At 48.7% G+C, this 26,225-nt stretch overlaps 1 protein-coding gene and 1 long non-coding RNA gene across 3 annotated transcripts in view; one reads left to right on the forward strand and one right to left on the reverse strand.

Moving 5' to 3' along the window:
- NINJ2 (ninjurin 2) overlaps positions 1-26,225 on the reverse strand; it is a 74,247-nt gene that overhangs the window by 25,961 nt on the left and 22,061 nt on the right. The gene's annotated exons all lie outside the window — the stretch shown is intronic.
- Positions 1-26,225, forward strand: part of LOC136160226 (uncharacterized) — a 54,398-nt gene that overhangs the window by 18,092 nt on the left and 10,081 nt on the right. The window lies entirely within an intron of this gene.

Raw genomic sequence — 26,225 nt, forward strand, 5'->3', positions numbered from 1 at the left:
TACTCTTCGTTGTGGTACCCAGGCTTCTTGCTGGCTTCTTTTGTTGCAGAGCACAGGCTTTAAGGGGTGCGTGCTTCTGTAGTTGGAGCACACGGGCTCAGTAGTTGCGGCTCGTGGGCTCTAGGGTGTGGGCTTCAGTAGTTGTGGTACAGGGGCTTAGTCCTGGTGGCTCACGGGCTTTAGTTGCTCCATGGCATGTGGAATCTTCCTGGACCAGGGATCAAATCTGTGGCAGGCAGCTTCCTATCCACTGTACCGCCAGGGAGATCCCTGAAGTTTATGATGACATGGTTAGTGTTCAAATAATTTCATTAGGATACAAAGTAGGATGTTAAAGATGCGTAATTTATCATGTTGTGCACACAGAGCAAATAATGGGACAGTCTACATGACAGTGTTAACTGGTTGTTTCTGAGTGGTCAGATTATAGATTATTTTGATTTTGTGTTGTTTTTCTGAAAGTTTCAAAGATTCTATAAAAGGATGTATTACTTTGTAGTCATATTGTAAAATAAGCATTTTAAGATTATAAACAAAACCCCAAAAAAAACCCCAGTCCCAAAGTGCTGAGAATAACAAAGCTGACTCCCAGAAATTTACGGGGCTCACAGCCCCTGAGAACAGGGTAAGGGTCATAGCACAGCACAAGCTGCCGTTCTGAGAACCGAGACTGCACCAGGCTTTATTTACATCATGTCTCTGACCCTTGAACCTCCTGCCAGGCAGATCCTGCCTCCACAGAGCTGGGTGCTGGAAGCCCTGGATACCGCAAGGGTGGGGAAGCATGGCAGCTCTCTATTCCCCTCCTCTCGTCCCCCACGTCCTGGTTTCTGAGTGGGTAGGGAGCCCAGTAGCAATTTGGCGCTGGGCTTCAACTTTACAGCCTCCTGAGTCTTGGCTGCCACCAGGCCTCAAAGCCCCAGGTCTGAAATTCTCAGTGAATCTCAGGAGTTACTTTGAAGGGGGTCCTCTGGGAGACATGGGGACAAGGTGGCCAAAGCTCTGCTGGACATGGAGCTGAAGCTGTAAGAAAATAAGGTGGAGCGGAGAAAAGGTTTGAAATTAGATGGATGGGTGGGGTGGGGAGGGGCAGGTGGCAGAATCATTGTAAACATTTTCCCGTTGCTGTTAGTCTTCTTCTAATACTTATATAATTTGAAAACCTCAACCTTGAGTTCTCAAAGGGAAAAAAAGCATGTAGATAGTTCTCTGAACCTCTCGATAGTTAAGAAACACCACCAGGTCCTCTGGCAGGGAGACCGCTGTCCTTTGAAAGCTGTGTCCTCACGGACCTGAAGGCTTGTTTATTTAGCCTTTTCCTCTCTGTAATTTGCTCATCACTGCCTTCACGGTATCTGGCAGAGCAGCCAGTGCACAGTGATCGCTCGATAAATATTTGTTGAATAAATGAATGAACTGGGTGTGTATCCTCATTCAGAATGCATTCCCCTGCTGGCAAGTAGGCGGGTGCTTTTTGTATTAGTTGCTATTCGTAAAAAGAGATACCTTCCTTAAAAATAAAAGAAACCATTTTCTGCACAATGAGATAGAAAAGTCAGGCACAGTTTATTGATTTGTCTGACTCTGTAAACACCATTTTTAGATACATCCCCTAATGAACCTAATAGCAACCCTGTAAATTACCATTAGATTAAGAACGAGCATGTGACTTCAGATATGATCCCTAACAGGGTGGTAACTGAGAAACCCTTGTGTGAGACATGCTGGAGATGCCTACAGTCATGGCTGATGGTGTTGGAGACCTGCAGTTAGACGTGGTAGACTGATTCCTTTATAACTGCTTTATTGACAAGCCATATAATTCACCTATTTAGAGGGTGCAGTTACAGTAGTTTTTAGTATATCCACAGAGTTGTGCACCCATCGCCACAGTCAAATTTAGAACATTTTTATCACCCCCAAAAGAAACCCCATGCCCATTTCCTCCCACCCACAAGACTCCAGCCTAAGCAACCAGTAATCTACTTTTGTGTCTGTATAGATTTCCCTATTCTGGACATTTTATATAAATGGAATCATACAAAAGTGATCCATTGTGACTTCTACTTAATATGTTTTCAAAATTTGTGTTGTGGCATGTATCAATGCTTCATTTCTTTTTCACTGTTGAGTAATAGTACTCAATATTGCCATATTTTATTTGTCTGTTCTTCAGATAATGAACATTTGAGTTGTCTCCACTTTTTAGCTGTTATGAATAACATTGCTTTACAGTCATTCACTGTGTGGATGTGTATACCTAGGAGTAGAATTGCTGGGTCATATGGTCTATGTTTAACATTCTGAGGAGCTGCCAGACTGTTTTCCAAAGTAGCTGGTTTGGAAAGTGGTTCACATTCTCACCAGTAGTATGTGTGGTTTCAGTTTCTCCACATCCTTAACAACAACTGTTAGGATGTCTTTCTGATAATAGCCTCCCAGTGAGTCCTGGAGAAGGAAATGGCAACCCACTCCAGTATTCTTGCCTGGAAAATCCCAATGGACAGAGGAGCGCGGCAGGCTATAGTCCCTGGGGTCGCAAAGAGTCAGACATGACTGAGCAACTGACACTTCCCAGTGAGTATGAAGTAGTATTTCATTATGGTTTCAATTTGTGTTTCCCTGATGGCTAATGCTGTTGAGCAGCTTTTTGTGTGCTTGTTGTATATCTTATTTGGGGGGAAAAAAAAAGTCTATTTAGATCTTTTGCCTGTTTAAATATTGTGTTGTTTTGTCTTTTTATTATAGGTTATAAGAGTTTTTTAAAAAATATTCTTCATACCAGTTTCTCGTCAGGTATATGATCTGCAAATATTTTCTTGCACTGTGTCCGTTCTTTTTTCATGTTCTTTTTTAAATTCTGATTTAATTAATTTATTTATTTTAAAATTATTTGTTTATTTATATTGTGGCTGTGCTGGGTCTTTGTTGCTGCGCTTGGGTTTTTCTGTGGTTGTGGCAAGCAGGGGTTACTCTCTCATTGCGGCGAGCGGGCTTCTCAATGTGGTGACTTCTCTTGTTGTGGAGCGTGGGTTCTAGGTACATGGGTTTCAGTAGTTGCAGATCCTGGCTTCTCGAGTGCACGCTCAGTAGTTGTGGCACTTGGGCTTGGTTGCCCTGCATATATGGAATCCTCCCAATCCAAGATTGACTCATATTTTTTTCTAAGAGTTTTTAAATTTTAGCTCTTACATTTAGGTCTGTGATGCATTTTGAGTTAGTTTTTGTGTATGGTGTGAGGTAGGGGTTCAACTTCATTCTTTCGCATGTGGGTATCTGGTCATCCCAGCAATACTTACTGAAAAGAGTATTCCACACCCCGCCCCCCCACAACTGAATTGTCTTGGCACCACTGTTGAAGATCCATTGATCATAGAGCTGAGGACTTATTTCTGAACTCTCAATTCTATTCCACTGACCCATATGTCTATCCATAGGCCACTATCACACATGATTACTCAATTACTGTAGCTTTGTTGTAAGTTTTGAAGTCGGCAGATATGAGTTCTCCAAACTTGTTCTGTTTTTTCAAGAGCATTTTGGCTAGCCTGGGTCCCTTGAAATTCCATATGAATTTTAGAATCAACTCTGCCAAGAAGTTCAGTGAGATATTGATAGGGATCCCTTAAATCTGTAAACCAATGTGGGGAGCACTGCACTCTTAGCAGCAGTAAAGGTATTTTTAAATGTTTAAACTACAAGGAGATCGCCAGTCCAGGTTTGATGCATGAGACAGGAGCTCAGGGTTGGTGCACTAGGATGACCCAGAGGGATGGGATGAGCAGGGAGGTGGGAGGGGGGTTCAGGATGGGGAACACATGTAAATCCATGGCTGATTCATATCAGTGTATGGCAAAAACCACTACAATATTGTAAAGTAATTAGCCTCCAGCTAATGTAAATAAATGGGGAAAAAAAAAAAACTACAAGGAGAAAGAGACTGGGAGCAGAAACAAGTAGAAAAAGGAGGAGTACACAGTTCGGCCGAGCAGTAGAAGCTGTGTCCTGGTGCTGCAGAAAGGACCCAATAAAGGGACATGAGCCATCCAGGAGGGCACTAAGTTTGGAGACACAGGGTACCAAGGCAAGTGGGAGTGACATGCGAGCCGAGGCGGGGGATGGGCCTCAGGTCTGTTTACAGAGCCGTTCAGCCAAGATGGGTAAACCAGACCACCTGACCTGCCTCTTGAGACATCTGCATGCAGGTCAGGAAGCCACAGTTAGAACTGGCCATGGAACAACAGACTGGTTCCAAATAGGAAAAGGAGTACGTCAAGGCCGTATATTGTCACCCTGCTTATTGAACTTATATGCAGAGTACATCATGAGAAACGCTGGGCTGGATGAAGCAAAAGCTGGAATCAAGATTGCCGAAAGAAACATCAATAACCTCAGATATGTAGATAACACTACCCTATGGCAGAAAGTGAAGAAGAACTAAAGAGCCTCTTGATGAAAGTGAAAGAGGAGAGTGAAAAAGTTGGCTTAAAGCTCAACATTCAGAAAACTAAGATCATGGCATCTGGTCCCATCACTTCAGGGCAAATAGATGGGGAGACAGTGGAAACAGTGGCAGACTTTATTTTTGGGGGCTCCAAAATCACTGCAGATGGTGACTGCAGCCATGAAATTAAAAGATGCTTACTCCTTGGAAGGAAAGTTATGATCAACCTAGACAGCATATTAAAAAGCAGAGACATTACTTTGCCAACAAAGATCCATCTAGTCAAGGCTATGGTTTTTCCATTAGTTGTGTATGGATATAAGAGTTGGACTATAAAGAAAGCTGAGCACTGAAGAATTGATGCTTTTGAACTGTGGTGTTGGAGAAGACTCTTGAGAGTCCCTTGGACTGCAAAGAGATCCAACCAGTCCATCCTAAAGGAGATCAATCCTGAGTATTCATTGGAAGGACTGCTGTTGAAGCTGAAACTCCAATACTTTGGTCACCTGATGCGAAGAACTGACTCATTTGAAAAGACCCGGATGCTGGGAAAGATTGAAGGCAGGAGGTGAAGAAGATGACAGAGGATGAGATGGTTGGATGGCATCACCAACTCAATGAACATGAGTTTGGGTAAACTCCAGGAGTTTGTGATGGACAGAGAGGCCTGGCATGCTGCTGTCCATGGGATCGCAGAGTCAGACGTGACTGAGCGACTGAACTGAACTGAACTGAATTGACTCAGTCCTTCAGATTTCCTCCCCCTCCCCTTCTCAGCCTGGGGGCAGCTCCTCCTTCAGGTAAGAGATTTGTTCTTTTCCAGGGCAGCGCTCGTAGAGTGTGGTTGTGAACTGGCTTAGGTCCATGGACTTTGTTACTAGCCCCAGTAAGGTATAGATGTACAAAAAAATAAGAGTGTTTAGAATTTTTAGAGAAATTTGAAGATGCCTCCACATTCAGGTGCCTGCTCAGTGGTCTCCTCTTGCTGAATAGTATACAGGCTGGTTTGGATGTTTGAGCTCCTACTGTGAGTCATGTGTAGTGGTGGGTCATATGTACCATCACGTCCTGTAGGACCACTGTCGGTGCTGCCAGATTGGGAGATTAACCATCAGTGTCCAGCACAGATAGGTTGAGAAGCATGTTCTAGAGGCTGACAGGTCAGTTGTCTGTGTAGCTGGGAGAAGCCTGAAGTCCCTGGCTGAATAACCGTGTTCTTAACAGTGGGCTATTCAGCCTTCCTTCCACCCTCGTTTAAGAAAACTGTCAGCCAAGTGTATACCCTTCGCCAGCATCTGTCCCCAGGCAGGAGTCCAGAAAATTCTCATCAGAAAAGACTTGATGACCCAGAGAGAAGACTCTTAAACACTGACATTTACAAGTTCCCGCCATTTACCTACAGTGAGGTTCTTCAGTGAACGAGCCATACTCACACACACAAAACTTAAACTCTAAGAACTTTTGTTTTTTGAATAGTCTTTCTGCTGATACAACTCAGAATTCAAAAGATTCAAAAAGGTATAATGAAGAGGTCTTCTCTATGTCACCACTTACTTCCCCTTCTCTTTAGTGACTCACTCACCCTTTAACATAAAGTTACATGAAAAAGACCATAATAAAGAAATCAGAAACTCAGAGAAAAGATTTAAGGATATAGAGATTTAAGAAGTTCAAAAAAGGAAAACAATATCCCTGGAGACTAACACTATCCCTGAAGAGAAGCTATTACATCAATCAAATAAGAACAGTATCCTATTAAAAGAAGGAATATTCCAGAAACAAAAAAAGAAAAAAAAGAGAGAGAGAGAGTGAACTCTTAGGAATTAAAAATATGAAATATAAATATATTTAAAACTCAACTTGAAAAGTTAGGAAAAGAGGTTTATGAAATCTCACAGAAAGTAAAACAAAGAGAGATGGAAAGTTAGATACAGAAGATAAGAAGATTAAAGAATCTGGTTAAAAGATGCAACATCCTAGTAACAGGAGCTCCTGAAAGACTGAACAGAGGAGAGAGAGAAAGAAATAACCAGATACATAATTAACGACTTTTTTTTTTAAGAGCAGAAGCATGTAAGTTTTCAGGTCAGAAGGACTCCTCAAGTGCGCAGGATAATGAAACGAGACCCATCCCAGGACACATCCCTGTGAACCTTGAGAGTACAGGAAGCCAGAGAAGAATCTGAACACTTTGAGAGACCAGATAAACAAAGGACAGAGAATTGAAATGGCCTGGGTCATCTCAGCAGCCACTCTGGAAGCTAAATTTCTACACTCAGGCAGACTGCAATCAAGTGCATAGACATTTTCAGTTATGTTAGTAGCAAAAGTTTTACTTCCTTTGCTCACCTTCTTAGGACGTCCCTGGAAGGTATGAATGATCAAAACAAAGAGTAGATCAAGGATGAAGATGTGGAGTCCACAAGTGGGGAGAGCTACTTGGCACTAGTCAGAGCAGAGGGGAAGGAGGGAAGGGATAGAGGAAGAATGAAGCCAGGAAGTGGGTGCATGGAGAAAGCAGAGTCAGTAGGCTGGGAGAGGGGCTTCTGTGGTGGTCCAGTGGTTAAAACTCCACGCTTCCACTGCAGTGGGCACAGGTTTGATCCCTGGTCAGGAAACTAAGATCCTGCATGCAATGCAGTGTGTGCCCCCACCCCCCACCCCCCACCAAAAAAAAGAGGCTGGGAGAGTCCTCCCCAGCTTCTCGTCTTCCCAAGGCTCAGTTTTCATCCATAGCTGGCCTTGCGAGACACTTGACATCCTCGTATTGAGTTCCTCTTCCTGCTTAACCAGTTCACGCAAGATTTCAGGCTCTTGCAACCAAAATGTTCCTCCTGATACCTCAGCTCCTCAGAGTTGGAACCAGCAGCATCAGCATCACCCAGGAGCTTGCTAGAGATGCAGGCTCACAACCCTCCCTAAGACCCACTCAACAGGATCTGCATTTTAACAACATTCTCAGATGACAGCACTGTCCTAGTAGATCGACCTTGTGAGGATGGGCGGATTAAAGATAGTATGTAAAATACCTAACCCCATAGCGGGCCCTCTGTGAGGTGTTCTGTAGGTGGTGATGGCGAGGATGTTGACGGGGCTGAGAACACTTGGAATGACAATCTAGGGAGGCATTCCTGGGACCATGGCGCATGGCGGCTCAGCACCTAATTACAGAGAGAAGGCAGAAAGCACGTCTGTACCAGAAAACGGGTTTCAACTCCACTCCAGGAACCTGTCGGGTTAGTCAGACCAGGTGTCAGCATGGGAAACCATGAAGAAAACCGCCTCTCAGGTGTGGCAGCTGGCTATGAGTGAGTGACAGGCTGGCTCAGCACCTGGGATGACATCTGATGGGGTGGGGTGGGGGGAGATGTTGGCTAGGCCACTTTCTCAGCAGAGTGGGCGGGCGTCCTGGCCCAGCGCTCAGGAAGCGGGTCAGGAGGACGTGTCCTGAATGAGCCACTCCTAAGTGCCTCTTCAGGCCGAAACCCATGGCCCCGTGGGACGGCAGGGCAGGGGAGGGGTTTAGGAATGAAAGGTGGCTGGGTCGCCCTACGGGGGCAGGGGATCCCTTCCCATCTTGGCAGGAGCAGGGTAGCCTTGCACATGGTTTTCCTGGCTCCAGTCTTTTTAGCTTTCAGTCACCTTTTTTTGTGCTAGGGGTTCTGTTGATTTTCCAGTACTGAGCAAATGTGACATAGAGCTGGGATTTTAAAGATTTTTAAAGGAGAAAGTGATGTGCTCATGGGAAGCTGGAGTCCCATGCGAACCCTCAGCGCGAGTGGATAGAGGGCGTCATCCCAGGTGCCTGCCTCGTCCAGAGTTACCGGGCAGGCTTTCCACTGTCCACCAACCAGACGTTGCTGTATCAGTCCTTGTCCGGCTCTATCCAGGAAGCACCCAAACCCTCCCAGTGTTTGCACAGTAGAGTCCCAGAGCTTTAGAACACCTGTAGGAATCTCACCCTCGGAAACAACAAACTGTCCTCAGCAGAAGGCTGCCCTGTACAGGCTTGTTGTGGTCACCACCTGCGTAGACACAGCAGCTATAGAGGCCCGACATTAGCCTCAAGGAGCTGTGGACACAGGCTGCGTGCGCCCTGAGTGTCAGGACTTCCTTGTGAGCTGAAATACAGTCTTGGTCCCATTTTACAGATGAGAAAACTGAGGCATAAAGGGATGTGACAAGGTCACACAGCTTGTGAGTAGCAGAACTCACAAGTGACAGAACTGGCAAACCCAGGCAGTCTGGCTCCAGAGCCCCTGGTGGATAGGGGTCCAAGAGAGCTCCTGTCCACTAATGCCATTCTGGCCTGAACGGTGTTAGCCAGCTGAGCTGGAGGCAGTGGGGTGAGGCTGGGAGCAGAGGCATCCCCGCTGGCCCGTGTAACACCCGGCATGTCTCCATCCCTCACTGACTTCCAGTTTCCTTGCACTGTAAGTAGAGTAGGTGATACTGCAGATTCAGGCCACACAGCGTGCATGGCAGGGTCACTACACACAGGGAGGTGCGTCCACTTGTAGGTGTGGAAGGACACAGGGACCAGAGAGCACAGACCCCGCCATTGCCGGCCGCATTCAGCAAGGCAATTAGTGTCCCATTTTATAAAACGGGGAAAGTGGTATTTGAATGTGGACGGTTGCTCACTTCAGTCGGAGCCACGTAGGTGAGGCCCCAAGTGGACCTCCAGCCCAGCTCCATGCCACCAGCTCTCCTCCCACCGTGGACATCATTGTGTCCGAGAGCTACGAGGTCCACCCCCAGGTCCTGCTCCTGCAGGCATTTTATCCACCCCCTGCCCTGTCCCAGCCAGATAGGCACTGAATCAGTGCTGCCTGAGAACTGGCGTCACCCCCGGCTCCTTTCTTGCCCAAAGTGGTGTCTGCTTGGCCACAAAGCCACCTTGTGCAGCGTCACTCCTGACACATCCATCCGCTGATACCAGCCAAGCCTCACACCCGTCATGTAAGGACCAACTGGTGAGCCGGAAGTGTGTGGCTGAAGAGAAGGTCGGGCTAGAGGCTGAGAGGAGGATCAGCGGGCACAGCCTGCCCCCCATATGGCATGTGCCCTGCATGCAGAAGGCGCTCAGCACAGCCTCACTGCTGGATTCGTTGCTCCCATCACAGCGGCAGGATGGGCCCCGCGCCTGCAGGAGGTGACTTCAGCCCCCCAGGTGAGCAGCCTGCATGGGCTGCCAGAACCGCAGCCCTGGAGCCATCTCTGTACAGAACTCTGTGTTATCGTGTTATCGCAGCAACTTCTGCAATCCGCTCAAGAACTTCCTGTTCTGCACCCGAGTGAGGGGAAGAGGCACTTCCTCCCTACAGCTTAAGAGAGCAGGAGGTTTAGACATTGCTGGCGTGTGTGTGTGTGTGTGTGTGTGTGTGTGTGTGTGTGTGTGTGTGTGTGCGCGCGCATATGTGTGGAAGAACCCTCTCTGGTTTCACTGTGATGATAGAACTGACAGTCTCTAGTTGTCTCTCATTTCAACGTTGTTCAGTCTCTCAATTGTGTCCAACTCTTTGCAACCCCATGGACTGCAGCACCCCAGGCTTCCATGTCCTTCACTATCTCCAGGGAGTTTGCTCAAACTCATGTCTATTGAGTCAATGATGCCATCCAACCATCTCATCCTCTGTTGCCTCCTTCTCCTCCTGCCCTCAATCTTTCCCAGCATCAGGGTCTTTTCCAATGAGTCAACTCTCTGCATCAGGTGAGCAAAGTATTGGTGCTTCAGCTTCAGCATCAGTCCTTCCAATGAATATTCAGGGTTGATTTCCTTTAGGATTGACTGGTTTGATCTCCTTGCAGTCCAAGGGACTCTGAAGAGTCTTCCTCCAGAACCACAGTTCAAAAGCGTCAATTTTTTGGCATTCAGCCTTCTTTATGGTCCAACTCTCACCTCCGTACATGACTACTGGAAAAATCATAACTTTGACTAGATGGACTTCAGTGAGTGATTCTCAAAGGAGAGATGCAGGTCTCATGATGAAAGGACATCAGAATCTCAGAAGTCAGAGTGATAAATGAGAATATATACACACACACACACACACACACACACACACACACACACACACACACACACATATATAGTTGTTGCCCTAGGTCTTCGTTGCCGGGCAGGCTGCTCTCTAGTTGGGGTGAGTGGGTTTCTCACTGCTGTGGCTTCTCTTGCTGTGGAGTGCAGGATCTAGAGCACAGGCTCAGAAGTTGTGGAGCACAGGCTTAGTTGCCCTGCAGCATGTGGGGTCTTTCTGGACCAGGGATTGAACTCGTGTCCCCTGCACTGGCAGGCAGATTCCCAGCCGCTACACTTCTGGGGAAGCCCAATGGAAACCTATGTTTATCAAAAGGAGCATGATTTTTTTAAAGGACTGACCCTGCCCTTTCAGAAGCTGTTCCTGTTCTTTGCTCTACTTGAAGAAACTCCATTTACCCCTCGGAGCCCAGTTCAACCGGGAAACCTTTCTCAGCTCCATGGGCTAAATTTCTCCCTCTTTCTCAATCCTCCCAGAGCATCGGGTTCACCCCCCCTGCCCTGGGACAGCATGTCCTGTCGGTAGTGCAGAGGGCCACCTGTGGGCTGCATGCTCCTGGAACACAGGAAGCGTGCCCCACAGGACTTCCTGTACCTGATTCCGGATCCACAGACATGCAAGAGCAGGCCCTGCTGATTGACAGAGAGGTGGTGTGGGTGTAGGAAGCATGGGAGGGACAGGGCTGAAAAGTGAGGACTACTGTCTGAGACACGCGTTGTCCATCCCAATGGACTCTGTCTGGGGTAAACGGTTACAGAGAGCTCTTTTAACACGATGTGCTAGAAGCAAACTGGTACAAAAGGTAATGAGAATTTCCAGAAACAGAGGAAGATCTCAGGAAGGTGAGGGACTAGTTCAAGCAGATTTCTGGATGTGGAAACCCAGAACCACACCACCATCCTGAGTGACTACCTGGCCAGGATGGGGGCAGAGTCCTATAGGCAGAACAGCTCTAGGAGCAAACTTGGACTTCTCCAGGAGTGGGGGCTCGAGGAGGGACGCAGGAAACAGAGGCCATGATGATGACCTGGTCATTGGGGCCAACTGTGTCACGCTGCATTGAGCAGCTGTGTGGTGCACTTATAGATTACTAACCTCCTCTGGTTTGTGCCTCACAGTGCCACACATTCTACTGATTGATTATGGGCTGCAGAGGAGAGGAGTGTGTGTGGGTTCAAGGGCCTGACCCTAGACCCTTGGGTGTGTGCCTGTTCGGTAGCTTCAGTTGTGTCTGGCTCTTTGCGACCTCATGGACTGTAGCCCACCAGGCTCCTCCTTGCGTGGGATTCTCCAGGCAAGAATACTGGAGTGGGTTGCCATTCCCTCCTCCAGAGGATCCTCTCGACCCAGGGATCTAACCCACATCTCTTATGTCTCCTGCATTGGCAGGTGGGTTCTTTACCACAAGCACTGCCTGGGAAGCCTGGATCCTCGGTTGATAGCAGCACAAAGTTTCCAGGGAGGGAATGTCAAAAAGGCGTTCATTTATCTCTTTAGGACAGTGAACATGTACACTCTGTCCCAGAGCAAACAACAGCGACAGTGTTACAGTTGCACCAAGAAACCCACTCCCCCCCATCCCCAAATAGATTGGGGCCTCTTGATTATGAGGTGAGCCTGTCCCCCAGCATCTAAATTAGAAGCTGAGTATACTACCCAAAGCAACCTATAGATTCAATGCAATCCCTATCAAGCTACCAATGGTATTTTTCACAGAACTAGAACAAATAATTTCACAATTTGTATGGAAATACAAAAAAACCTCGAATAGCCAAAGCAATCTTCAGAAAGAAGAATGGAACTGGAGGAATCAACCTGCTAGACTTCAGGCTCTACTACAAAGTCACAGTCATCAAGACAGTATGGTACTGGCACAAAGACAGAAATATAGATCAATGGAACAAAATAGAAAGCCCAGAGATAAATCCACGTACCTATGGACACCTTATCTTCGACAAAGGAGGCAAGAATATTCAATGGAGAAAAGACAACCTCTTTAACAAGTGGTACTGGGAAAACTGGTCAACCACTTGTAAAAGAATGAAACTAGAACACTTTCTAACACCATACACGAAAGTAAACTCAAAATGAATTAAAGATCTAAATGTAAGACCAGAAATTATAAAACTCCTAGAGGAGAACATAGGCAAAACACTCTCGGACATAAATCACAGCAGGATCCTCTATGACCCACCTCCCAGAATATTGGAAATAAAAGCAAAAATAAACAAATGGGACCTAATTAAACTTAAAAGCTTTTGCATAACAAAGGAAACTATAAGCAAGGTGAAAAGACAGCCTTCAGAATGAGAGAAAATAATAGCTAACAAAGCAATAGACAAAGAATTAATCTCAAAAATATACAAGCAACTCCTAAAGCTCAATTTCAGAAAAATAAATGACCCAATCAAAAAATGGGCCAAAGAACTAAACAGACATTTCTCCAAAGAAGACATACAGATGGCTAACAAACACATGAAAAGATGCTCAACATCACTCATTATTAGAGAAATGCAAATCAAAACCACAATGAGGTACCATTTCACGCCAGTCAGAATGACTGCTATCTAAAAGTCTACAAGCAATAAATGCTGGAGGGTGTGGAGAAAAGGGAACCCTCTTACATGGTTGGTGGGAGTGCAAACTAGTACAGCCACCATGGAGAACATTGTGGAGATTCCTTAAAAAACTGAAAATAGAACTGCCATATGACCCAGCAATCCCACTCCTAGGCATACACACCGAGGAAACCAGAACTGAAAGAGACACATGTACCCCAATGTTCATCGCAGCACTGTTTATAATAGCCAGGACATGGAAGCAACCTAGATGCCCATCAGCTGACAAATGGATAAGAAAACTGTGGTACATATACACCATGAAATATTACTCAGCCATTAAAAAGAATACATTTGACTCAGTTCTAATGAGATGGATGAAACTGGAGCCCATTATACAGAGTGAAGTAAGCCAGAAAGAAAAACACCAATACAGTATACTAATGCATATATATAGAATTTAGAAAGATGGTAACAATAACCCTATATGAAAGACAGAAAAAGAGACACAGGGGTATAGAACAGACTTTTTGACTCTGTGGGAGAAGGCGAGGGTGGGATGATCTGAGAGAATAGCATTGAAACATGTATATTATCACGTGTGAAACAGATTGCCAGTCCAGGTTGGATGCATGAGACAAGTGCTCAGGGTTGGTGCACTAGGATGACCCAGAGGGATGGGGTGGGGAGGGCGGTGGGAGGGGGGTTCAGGATGGGAAACACATGTAATTCCTTGGCTGATTCATGTCAATACGTATGGCAAAAACCACTACAATATTGTAGAGTAATTAGCCTCCAACTAATATAAATAAATGAAAAGAAAGTATAAAAAAAGAAAAACAACAGCATATGTCCATATTTATACACAAACTTTATACAGTTTTTTAGGTAACAGCTCCAAATTGGAAACAACCCACATGTTCAACAATAAATAAAAGAATAAACAAATTGTAGCATACCCATAATACTATTCAGCAATAAAAAGGCATGAAGGTTCTAAGATATGCTACAACATGCATGAATCTTGGGAGGGAAGGAAAAAAAAAACAAAACAGGCTGAGTGAAAGAAGCCAGACCACAAAAAGCTTCTAGAAACTAACATAAAGTGACAGAAAGCAGATGAGGGCCTGCCTAGGGAATGGGAGATACAGGGAGGGAGAATGGAAGGGAGGAATTATCAAGGATCACAAAGAAACTTTTGAGGGTGACAAATATATTCATTATCTCAGTTGAAGTGATGGTCTCAGGAGATATAAACATGTCAAAACTCATCAAATTGTACGCTTTCAACATGTGTACTTCATCCTATGTTGATAATACCCCCAATAAAGCTATTATTTATTTATTTATTTATTATTTTTTTAAAAGCTATTTTTTAAATTAAAAAAAAAATTAGAAGCACAACTTCTGAACACTCTGGGGAAACTGCATGGCGCCCTCCTTCCTCGTACCTTTAAGATGAGTACACACAGAACACCCTTCCATGCAGCAGCCTCTTCAGTGACCTCTTCTGAAGATAGGAATCCCTGGTTAGGTTGATAAAGGACTAACAATCCCTCAACGTTCACCTTCCCAAGTGAACGTGCCAAGTCTCTGGCACTCGCAGCTCTCAAGCCGCCTGTGTTTGATTAAGAGTGTGGTCCCCGCCGCTGTTGTCCCAGGTCCCCTCACCTAGGGAGGGGTTGTCGGGAAGCCTGGTACCTGCTTTGATGGCATCAGAAGAAAGAGGCTGGGGACCATCATATGCTGGCAGAGGCTCCCAGGCTCGTCCCCTTGGAGTCGAAGCCCTGCTGAGCTGAGAAGCCCAGTCCAGCACCTGACCCCCATCCCCACCGCCCAGCCTCCAGACCTATCCTCACACCAGCTGTAGAGTCCCCAGTCCTGCCCAAGCACAGTCCTTGTGCCCTGCCCTCCCAGATGTATCATTAAGGGCTTTTGGTAAAGCTCTCAGGCTCCTCGAGATGAAAGGACTAGCCTGGCCCCGGGGGTTTTCTCCCAGGTCTCCGAGTTTCCCAGTAGGTGGCTGCAGGCAGAGGCTCGCAGGGTGTCCTCCACTCCCATGGTGTCGATGGATTCTCTGTTCCTCACGTGCTTCCCAAACAGGATGTTCTGATTTCCTCACCAGCTCTCTCTCTGTTGAACTGCAGAAGGTGGGCGACTACCATGGGGTGGCAGAGTCAGGCCCTTCTTCCTAGGAACTGGCTTCTGCTTCCCAAGTCCACCTGAAGCCACCACTGTCCAACGGGCGGCCTCGGTCACCACCAAGCCCTGCTGTCCCCAACTCTGGGCGCTCCTCTGGTGTTGGAGGTCAAAGACCCCACCACCACTTGGAGGCAGTACTGTGCTCTGGGCAGTAGTTCAGGCTCCGGGGTCATCTGCTCTATGTATCAACCCTGGCTCTGCCCCAGGCTAGCGACCTTGACTTTTACCCGCTGTAAAATGGGGTCCAAAAGAGTTCCTTCTTACAGAGGTATTTTGAGGATTAAGTGAGATAATGTTAAAGTGTCAGCCTTCAGTAAGGACGAGCACAGTGGTTTTCTTTTCTGAGAAATGTTGTCTATGTTAGCCCTGCGGTCACCCTATGGATTCTGGTCAGTGGGTCTTTCTTGGATGGCCCAGGCGAGTGGCCTTCCCTGCCTGACCCAGGGCCCTTCCTGCCGCAGAGCAGCTGACTTCCTGCCTGGGCCTGGGGACAGTGTAGACAGATGCGGAAGAGCTGCCCCAGGGTCACTGACCTCCCGCTCCAGACTGGACGTGCTGTGGGTATGGAGGTCTTGCGTCACCTTTCTAAATTTCTTTCTTTATTTTTCGGCTGTGCTGGGTCCTTGTTGCTGTGTGGGCTTACTCCAGTTGCGGCGAGCAGGGGCTATTGTCTAGTTGTGGTGCACAGGACTCTCACTGCAGTGGCTTCTCTTGTTGCAGAGCACGGGCTCTAGGTGCACGAACCTCAGTAGTTGCAGCACAGGGGGGTTTCAGCAGTTGTGGTGCACAGGTTCAGTTGCCTCAGTCATGTGGGATCCTCCCGGACCAGGAATCGAACCATGTCCCCTGTATTGGTAGGTGGATTCTTAGCCACTGGACCTCTAGCGAAGTCCTTGTGTCACCTTCTTAAGGGTCACCTTGTTTTCCTTTGCCCAGTTTGGGTGATGACATAGTTTAACTCAGCCGCCATCTTCAAAGTCTTTCTGGAGAGAAGGATTAGACTTTGCCGTGTGCAGGTAGGAGGCTTGGTCCCAGCACCGGCCCTGGAGAGTCAGAGCACGTGGATGGAGCATGGAGGGGCCACAGCCCAGCCTCCCTCCCTCCCTGACTTCCTGTGGTGGGGGTGGCTTTGAGAAAGCTGTCACAAGAGCTCCTTTCTCTTTTCCTGGCCTTCACCAGCCCAGATCTTTCCCTCCCTCCCTCCCCATGGCCTCTCTCCCCCACAAGAACTGTCAGGAGGAAGAACAGGGCAGCCAGGAAATGGCCCCATATCCTCTTTCTGCTTCTCTGAGTCCCACCTGAGGAAAGGATAGAATGAGAGCTGCCCTGTCCTTCTGCAGTGCCTCCAGGGCCACCCCTCGTGTTGTTGGCGTAGCGCTTATGTATTACTGAGCTTGGTTCTTCAGATGCTCCACTGACTTCTCCCTGACACAGTAAGCTCCCATAAAGGGGTGTGTGTTTGTTCCTGGCTTCCAGGAACTTGTGGTTGCCACTGGGATACTCTCTCTCAGCTCTGTTACTCTGGTTGGGTAACTTGGGTTAATCTGACCATTCATCTGGCCTATAAAATGGGAACCCCTGTCTTCTACGTGAGGTTGTCAGGAGGATTTTAAGTTGAGTTAGCAGAGGTAAAATCATTTCATAAACTGTCAAGATGAGGTCAGAATTCCAGCTGTTATCATTATTAAAATTATTCAGTGAATAACAGCGCTGCAGTCGTCTGAAAGGAATAAAACACTTTCCAGAGGCAACTGAGGATCTAACTTACTAATTCAATGTCCAACTGAGTGAAGGCCCCACGTGCCCCACCACTGCCAAGTTCTTTAGGGTGCTGGACCGCAGCAGCCTTATTCTGTCAACAGGCCTGTCCCAGTGTGTTGGAACCCCTAGCAGGAGAATGCCAAGGTTTTGCCCTGACTGCCCTGTGGTCAGAAATCCTGGGGAAGTCAGTGTCGGAGTGGGGGTAGCAGTGGGGTTGGTGTTGAGAAGGCCTCACAGTTTTAGGCTCCAGAACGTCACTGCAGGAGGAATCTCGTGTGCAGTGGTGCCCAGCCCCTCCACTTTACAGATGGAGAAACTGAGGTTCAGAGAGGCCTATGGCTGGCTCAAGACTCTGCCAGGCCTTGGTTAGCAGACTGGGTGGACCCAGTAAGGTCTGTGGGGCAGCACCCCACAGCCGAGGGCCGTCTCAGCCCAGCTGTAGCGCCAGAGCGTGGACTCAGGGGAGACGGGGCCGTTGGCTCAGCAGCTGAACTGCCTCTTACCCGAGACGTTCCGTCTCAGTCTGCAGAGGAAAAGAGGCTCTTGGCCTCCCAGGGGAGCAGAAGGCAAACACACTCGGTTCACAAGAGCCCCTGAGAAGTGACGAGAGCTAACTGACCACACCTCTCTGGGCTCTGCCTGACCTGCCATCGCCGCCCTGACTCCTGAGCCACCATCCCGGTGCAGAAAAGCAGGTCTCATGCCCTCCAGGCAGAGCCAGGGGCCCACAGACAAGAGGTCCTCAAAAAAGTCAGGTTTCTTTCTGACAAAAACAAATGCCAGCAGGCTCATGAGCCCTGTGGGGACGGGGCAGGGAATGGGGTCCTGTAGTGTCTTTGGAGAGAGGGGAAGCCTGAATGACATTTCTCTCTGGAGTGGGGACATTTGTTCTCAGGACTGTTGGGTTTAATTCAGTAAGTCCTTGTTTGCAGGCCACAGTGTGTCCAGCCTCGAGCCGGGCGCTGGGGGTAAGGGAGACAGAACACATCTAAGACTTGGCGCCTGCTTCCAAGGAGCTCGCTGGGGTTTAAGACTCTCACATGGGAGTCAGAAGAGACAAAAGGCAGGTGCTGTGTTTAAGACCAAAGAGAAGATGCTTTGGAAGGAGTGGAAAGCCAGTGTGGTACCACATGGTTCTGAAAGTCATCATGGAAAGAGGCTTTTTCCAAAAAGAAAAAAAAAAAAAGGAGGGGAGGGCTTTTAAAAATATTCGTTTAGCTGCACTGGCATGCGGAGCTTTAGTTGTGGCCTGTGGGGTCTAGTTCCCCAACCAGGGATGGACCCCGGCCCCCTGCGCTGGAGTGCTGAGCCTTAGCCAATGGACCCCCAGGGAGGTCCAGTTATGGGTCTTATCTGAGCCCATCCATTTTAGTTAGTGAGTTAGTGAGGGAGGGGACCTCTTAGGACAGAGAGCAGCCTGGGTTCTCAACCACAGTTTCTTCATCTGTGAAGTGAAGAGCTGAAATTAGACCAAAGATTCCTGCTCTGTGAGGGGAGGGTCCTCGGTTACCATACAGGGTCCTTGAAACCTGATGCCCACTAAGCATTGTCTCTAGAACAAATAGATCGCCTCACACAGAGCTGCTGTGCTGTTTTCCAACCACACAGATGCTGCTGTAATTTTAAGACGCATTAGAAGAATTATTGAATGCCCTGTAGCTTTCTATCATCATGCAGCTTTTCGTTCACGAACACTAAAAGTACAATTACAACTACTTGGAGGAATCCAAAAGAGTGTTTTTTAAAAAATATTTATTTCTTTGGCTGCACCAGGCCTTAGTTCTGGCATGTAGGATCTTTGGTTGTAGCATGTGGGATCTAGTTCTCTTGACCAGGGATCAAATCCGGCACCCCTGCATTGGGAGCTCAGAGTCTTAGCCACTGGACCCCCAGGGAAATCCCCAGAAAAGTTTCTGAAGTGTTCAAGAGGTACAGGCTGGAAGAGTTTGGCTCCTACAGGATGAGATAAAGGGTGTGCGCAGCCTCTCCTGGACTGGTTCCTAATCCAGCCTGATCACCTAGCCCCTCCTCTCCTGGCCTCAGTCTCCCTGCAGAGGGAGCAGAGACTGGAGCAGGTGGTGTGTGGCAGTAAGGACAGGATGGAAGGAGGGGGACAGGCGAGGAGAGGAGGACAGCTTCTGTAAGAAAACCCAGGAAGCCTCAGGATGCTGCGCATGTGAAGGTCTTTTTAAAAAAGGCGACCTGTCACTTCCCTGCATTTGTCATTGTTTCCCACTGCACATGTCCGCAGCACGTGGGAAGTGGGAGGGGTTGGAATGTCCTACGAATTCCCCCGACACCCGGTTTCCCACCTTTATCCTCTAGAAAAATGCCTTGTGTTGTTTTGTTTAACTTTTCAGGTCACAGGCCCATTAAGAATCTGATAAAGGTTACAGACCCTTGTTCCAGAAAGTATGCAGCCACACCTAGCAGTGCAGGGTTCATTCTGACCATCTCAGTGGGAGCCCCCGTGGCCCTCCCCGCCCCCCTGGGGTGAGGAGGTCCTTCTCTCACATGGGCTGTTTTCAATACATTTGCATTTACCTTCTCCTTGTTTTCCACAGATCCAAGCCCTAAAGTCCCAGAGGACTTTTATTTTATTTATTTATTTTAAAAATATATTTGTTTATTTGGCTGGGCCGGGATTAGCTGAGGCATGAGGGATCTTTAGTTGCAGCCTGTGGGACCTTCCTTGTGGTACACGACCTCTCCTTAGTTGGGGCACGAGTGCTCTTGGCTGTGGCATGCAGGATCTAGTTCCCCAATCAGGGATCGAACCCCAGCCCCCCTGCATTGGAAGCACAGAGTCTCAGCAACTGGACTACCAGGGCCATCCCTCAGAGGATATTAATGGGACCTTGAAGTGTCCCCTTTCCCAAACTGGTTATTACAGGCTCTTTAGGTTTGGGAGACTTATCAGACCCATGCTCCAAGATGGAGTTTCGCACACACTGGCCTCCCCTGGTGCCGGGCTGTCTGGGCGGCTGGTGGGAGATGAATGGAGTCAAGACAGGGGCTTGCGAGCAGAATCCACCCCAGAGCCAGGAACCCCCGACAGTGCTGTTTTTGTACATTTCTATTCTTGAAACTATGAATCTGCAGTGCTGTGATCCCTGGAATAGCAAGAAGGTCTTGTCTCCGAGAAGGACCCCAGCTCCCATGCCCCTTCCCACCCCTACTCTGCAGGGCAGCTCCCCTTTTGCCTTCAGATCCAGGTGAAGACACCTGTTCTGCTGAGGCAGCCTGGTCAGTGCTGTGAGACCCCGAATGAATGAGCCAAAATCAGGGAGGGGCTTCTCCCATCCACACAAGACATTGCTCTGAATCTGAAGGTCCAGTGGTCGCTTATCAACCTGGGCCCAAGCTCAGTTGGCCCAGGAGCACCCATTGTCAGACTTAATTTCCATCCATCTTGTTCCCTGGGTTGAGGGAGGGGCAGGAGGCCTGGAGGGGCTTGGAGGAAACCAACCGGTCCACCAGGGAGGGTGTGGGCAGCTGGGCTTGGTGAGGGTGCCATGGTTCACACTGCACGGGGGAGGGTCATTCCCCAAATGCCAGGATGTCGGACAACATTGCAAAGAATGAACTTCATTTCTATTGCGGCCCTTCCTCTCCCCCCTCCCTGAACTCTGGTCCCATCCTTTTCCTCTGCAGTGAGCTGTGCAAATGACGCATTGTTCTCCACAGTCTCACCCTGCTGGGCCTTCTAGGACCCTAATCTCATCGTTGCCTAGACATCTTTGCAGGTTTTGTAAAGCCAGGAGCACCTTGAGGGCAGATTGGCAGGGGGGATCCACATACCAATCGCCCCCCTGGATTATTTTATTCTTTGATTTAGAAAATTTAATTTATCCAATAAATACTTATGGAGTGCTGATCAGGTCAGGATGCTAGGATACGAGGAACACAGAGCTATACTAGGATGTGGGCAAATATAAGAACAAATGAGATTTGGGTTCAGTTTTCAGAGAACCAGCTGTCTGTTGGAGGAAATAAGATGCTTAAATAAGTTGTTGTGGTTCAGTTGCTAAGTCATGTCCAACTCTTTGTGACCCCCATGGACTACAGCACACCAGGCTCCTCTGTCCTTCACTTTCTCCTAGAGTTTGCTCAGATTCACATCCATTAAGTTGGTGATGATATCTAACCATCTCATCCTCTGCCACCCACTTCTCCTTTTGTCTTCAATATTTTCCAACATCGGGGTCTTTTCCAATGAGTCGGCTCTTCACATCAGGTGGCCAAAGTATTGGCGCTTCAGCTTCAATAGCAGTCCTTCCAATGAGTATTCAGGGTTGATTTCCTTTAGGATTGACTGGAGGAGGAAATGACAAACCACTCCGGTATTCTTGCCGCAAGAATCTTGGCGCTTACTTAGCTTCTTATACCAAGTAGTCAATCAATGAATATGAAAGAAGTAGATAACCTGATAGTGAGTAGCTAGAGTGTGAGCAAGGTTTTCATTTAACGTCAGAGAACCTGTCCCCTTGAATAAGGACTGGTATTTTCTTGCCTGAAGTGCTCTCTGTTCTCAGACGTACAGTCCCTCTATAACTTGGCAGCTCTGGTGAGATACCCCGAGGCTGCTGGAGGCTGGACACCTGGGGTGGCTGAGTCTGTTCTCAAGACAACGTTGTTCCCAGTGCCAGGCGCTGTTAGGGTTTCCTTGGGCCTGGGGGGCATTAACCTGAAGTCACTACAGCTTCCGGGCCTGTTCCCAGCGGGCCTTCGTCACACAAAGTCCTCCTAAGGCCAAGCTGGTCACCTCCATGATCTGGTCCAGAGGAGAGAACCGGGTGTGTAAGAAGGCAGTGTGAGCTAAGGGTCAGTATGGAGTGTGTCTGGGCTCTGGCCTCCTAGACTCCTTTCCGAGTTCTGTCACCCCAGGACTAGGAACCCGTGGACAAGCCCTTCTCCCCTGCTGGCTCGGCCTGTTGGCCGCAGCTTCCCAGACACTGAGCGCTCACGACAAGTACGGGCCTCCTGCTCACAGAGGCCGAGGTGCACCAAGGGCCACAGCGCTGAGTGGAGGGATGAGGCAAGGCGCCTCCACGGGTTTCACTCTTGTTGAACAGAGAAGGTGAAACCCAAGAAAATCATGGCACAGCAGTTACGAGCATAACAGCAGAGGCTGCCTGGTTCACGTATGGCTGTCTCACGAGCTGACGCCGGGCAATCACCTGACGGTCTTACAGATCAGGAGACTAAGGTACTCAGCATCTTAGTCTCCTGATCTATAAGATAATCACACTTAACCGTACAGGAGGGCTACTGCAGGTCAACCAAACCATGTGAAGTCCTTAGTATAGGGCCCGCACACATGAGAACCGCCCAATTGTTTATTATTATTACCGAGTTAAATAATAACATCAGACCTGAAAACATATGGCACGAGGGAGTTTTCCAGGCCATCCCTTTAGAGTATAAGTTTTTTTGTTTGTTTGAATTGTTTTTGTTTTGGCTATGCTGCGTGGCCTGTGGATCTCAGCTCCTCAACCAGGGTTTGAACCTGGGCCCTCGACAGTGAGTGGGCAGTGGTCCCACTCACTGGGGAATTCTCCAGAGTCTAATTTTCCTGATAGAAGATGGCCCTGTCCTTTCCTTTTAGAGATTGCCCCAACACATATCCAGGGCCTGGCAGTCAAATAGGTGCTGGAACATTGGGGGAAATGTAATGAAGCCTGTTTCTAATTTCCAAATGAATGGCACAGGTAATAGGGAATTTAGGATTGTGAGACTGGTGGTGTGAGCTGGGCAGGCAGGGAGGGCTTCATGGAGGAGGTGAGACTGACATAGACTTGACAGATATGGGTAGGATTTGGATGGACAACGCAAAGCAAGGAGGACTCCACTTGTAAAAGCCCAGAGGAGACGGGATTCAGGACAGGTGGGGCAGACTTGGGGGACACAATTGTGGCCCTCCACATACACACACACAGGGTGGCAGTGGTGAGCCTAGAGCCTGGTCTCTGACTGTGGGGCCAGGCCCAGAGGTGGAGCCAGAATCTGTGGGGCAGATTTCTGGCCCAGCAGCAAGAGCCCATCAGCTGCTCAGCAGACCCTGGCCAGAGCCCTGGTCAGTCGGCAAGGCCAAGTTCTGTCTGTCTGGCTCCTCTTTCACAACAGACAACCGACTGCCTGGCGTGAGGAGCAGCTGTCGCCAGGGCAGGGGTGCAGACCCCACATCAAGGCCGGGCGTGACCTGTCCGCAACTCGCTCCGATCCTGGGCTGAGCTGTGTTCTGCTCAGGGTGGAGAAGTGACCTTGGGCCCAAGCCTCTGACCAGCCTCTCGGTCACAGCCCTTTCCCCAGGGGTGGGGAGCGGGTTTTCTCTTCCTGCACATGCTCTGAGCATCTCTCTGAGGGGTCTGTACACAGGGCATCTCCTCAGTTTACTGACAAGGAAAGAGAACGCATCATCACAGTGACGCTCATGTGCTGCAGACCATGCCCTCCTACACACTGTCGTCATCACAGTGACCCTATGAGGCCAGGGCTGCCGGGGAGGAGTTCACACAGCTAGTAAGCACGTCACACAGCTGGTAAGGAAGTCACACAACTAGTGAGCAGGTCACACAACTGGTAAACAGGTCACACAGCCAGTAAGCAGGTCACACAAGTAGCAAGATGGGGTTTGAACCCAGGCCGTCTGGCTCTGCTGGCCGCCGTGCCACCCGGCTGGAGGCAGCAGCCTGTCTTCCTGGTCCACCCACCAGCAAACTGAGACTTACTGACCATCCAGGTGACAGAAACGAGACCCCAGTCCCTGGCGCCCTGCAGGCCCCCTGGCCTCTGCTCAGGGAAACTGAACCAGACCAAATCCTCCCAGGCTCCTTCCTAGAGGTGGAGCGCATGGAGCCTGCCTGCCTGTGAGGGTTTAACACCTGAAAGTAGAGTTTTTGAAGGAAAGTGACTCTCCAGTCATAATTATAACTAGAGTGGCCGGCTGCCCTCCACAAGCAGGAAAGCTGATTCTAAACATAGTGGGACGCTGACCCTCCCCTTTGTAGGTGCCCTCACTTGGGGTGGGGGGTCAGCTGTGTGCCTGGGCCTTGGGCCCTCTTGCCTGAGACCCCAGTTCAGCCTCTCCCCTCCTGGGCAGGCGGCAACTGAGTTACCAACCCCCATAAGGGCGGGAGGAGGGGGTCAGCCTCATGCCTGAGGCTCTGGACAGGAAAGAGCTGCTGCTTAAGTAGCTGTCCAGATCCAGGGTGCATCTGAAAACAGAGATGCCTTCAACTTTTGAGCGAGGAAGGGGTTAAGCTTGGGATCTGGAGGAGAAGGGCGGCAAATGTGGGTCTGGTGGGAAGGAACCATAGCTCCTGTCTCAGGCTTGGGGCCCGGGGCTTTCAGCTCGGTTTCTATTTCTAACCCAGCGCCAGGCCCCTGAGCACCACTTGCTGTACTCAGCCTAGCAATTTGGCGACGGCCACAGGTATGTATATAACAGAACAGGATGCTCTCAGGACAGAAGTTCTGGAAGAAACCCCAAACGGAAGGCCGGCCCCCACGCCCCCGCTGGGCAGTCTCTAATGACCCCTGGGGAATGTTCTGGACATGCGTGGGCATCTGCAAATTTACTCACCTGACAGTCGCCTCTGCCTCCTGACCCCTGGGAGCAGAAGTGGGAAATACAGACTCCTCATGTTGTGCATGATGCTTTTTAATCATTCTGATTCCATCTTCAGTTAAGGAGGAAAGGTGGTGAAAAAAATAACACCAAAGCACAAAGGTTTCTAGGACATTTTGACTGAAACTCCTGGAAGGCTGGAATTAGGTATGAATAGGGTAGAACCCCAGATTTCTGCAACACCCCTTAGGGGACTGAGCTTACTCTATGCCCTTTAAAATTAGAGGAGATTTTTCACCACTTCAGAATCATAGCAGAACAGCTTGCAGATTTGAAGATAACATAACTGTGTTGTGAAGAAGCCCAAAATATTTGGTAAGGATGCTCAAGTTAGGGGAGTTCAGCTGAAATAGCAATTTGTGGGTGAAATATTAGCCAGGAAATTGGCTGCAGAATCACCCACAGATTGAAGGAAGGTTGGGGGTGGATGAAGTTTGTACCAGGCTCAGGACGTGGAAAAGGATTCAGTAAAGCTAGGAGTTGAGTGTGCTCAGGGTTTAAAGTCCTAACGAGCCCCAGGGTGTCTGAGGCATGACCAGTATAAGTAGAGTCAGAGATTCCATTCAGCAGTAGCAGACAGGAAAACAAATCTCTTTTCTTTGTTTGTCCTGGTTGAAAACCAAACACGGTAGCCATGTGAAGAGATGCCAGAGCCGGGAGTGTCCAGGCAGGGAGGGGAGGGGCAGCCAGCCTCTGACCATGGGGGATGCCAGCCTGATGGCCCTCCCCCTGCCATCGTCCCTATGCACTGCGCTCTGGAATGGTCACCGGTGTCCTTGCATCTCCCCCACAGGACACTTCCTGCTTAGCCTCTCTTCCTGTGATCCCCCAGAATGTCACCTGGCAAGACTCAGCCTCCCTGTCTGGGACTGAGCAGCTTGAACCCCTTGAGTGTGTCCCAGGTAGTTCTCAGCTGCTGTGGGAAAGCACTGGATGAAGAGGAAGCCCCAGGTCCCACTGAGGTGCAGCATCTCAGGAAGGGAGTCGGGAGTAGGTGGGGGGAGGGAGGAGAAGTGGGGAGAAGGTTCTCAGGTCAGCTGTAGGGTCCCCCAGTTTTCACCTCAATACAGACAAGTCCCAGCTGACCCACTAATAGCTTTACAAAACTTGACCTTTTATAGAAACGAAGAAACTTTGTTGTTTCTTCCTTGCTTCAGTCTGTAAAATTATAGCCCTCCCCATAGCTTGGAAGTGCTGGGAGCACGGCACCGCGATGAGGCGATCTGGGAGGGTGCCAGCAGAACCGACAGTGGAAATTTTATGCCATTAACACAAAAGACTAGTGGGCTGGGTTGAATGTGGGCAAGGCGTCATAGGATCTTAGGTCCAGCACGTTTCCTAACAGCAGATTTCAATAAGCAGGGCTGCGTATACACCTCAGCCTGGAGTCGGACTTGGGGCAGAGATGGACTGCGTTTCCTTCCAAGGAAGCCCTATGAGAAATAAATCAGTTCTCTTCTCCAGTAATTTCGCCCACATCCCCTTTTGGACCAACCTACCTATAAGGGGCCCCACACTCCTATTCAAAAAATTAGTCACACCTTTTAAGAACTTTTAAGGCTGACCTACTGTCTAAATAAATCAAGTGC

Source organism: Muntiacus reevesi, chromosome 1 (assembly GCF_963930625.1).
Source record: "Muntiacus reevesi chromosome 1, mMunRee1.1, whole genome shotgun sequence".
Classification (NCBI taxonomy): Eukaryota; Metazoa; Chordata; class Mammalia; order Artiodactyla; family Cervidae; genus Muntiacus; species Muntiacus reevesi.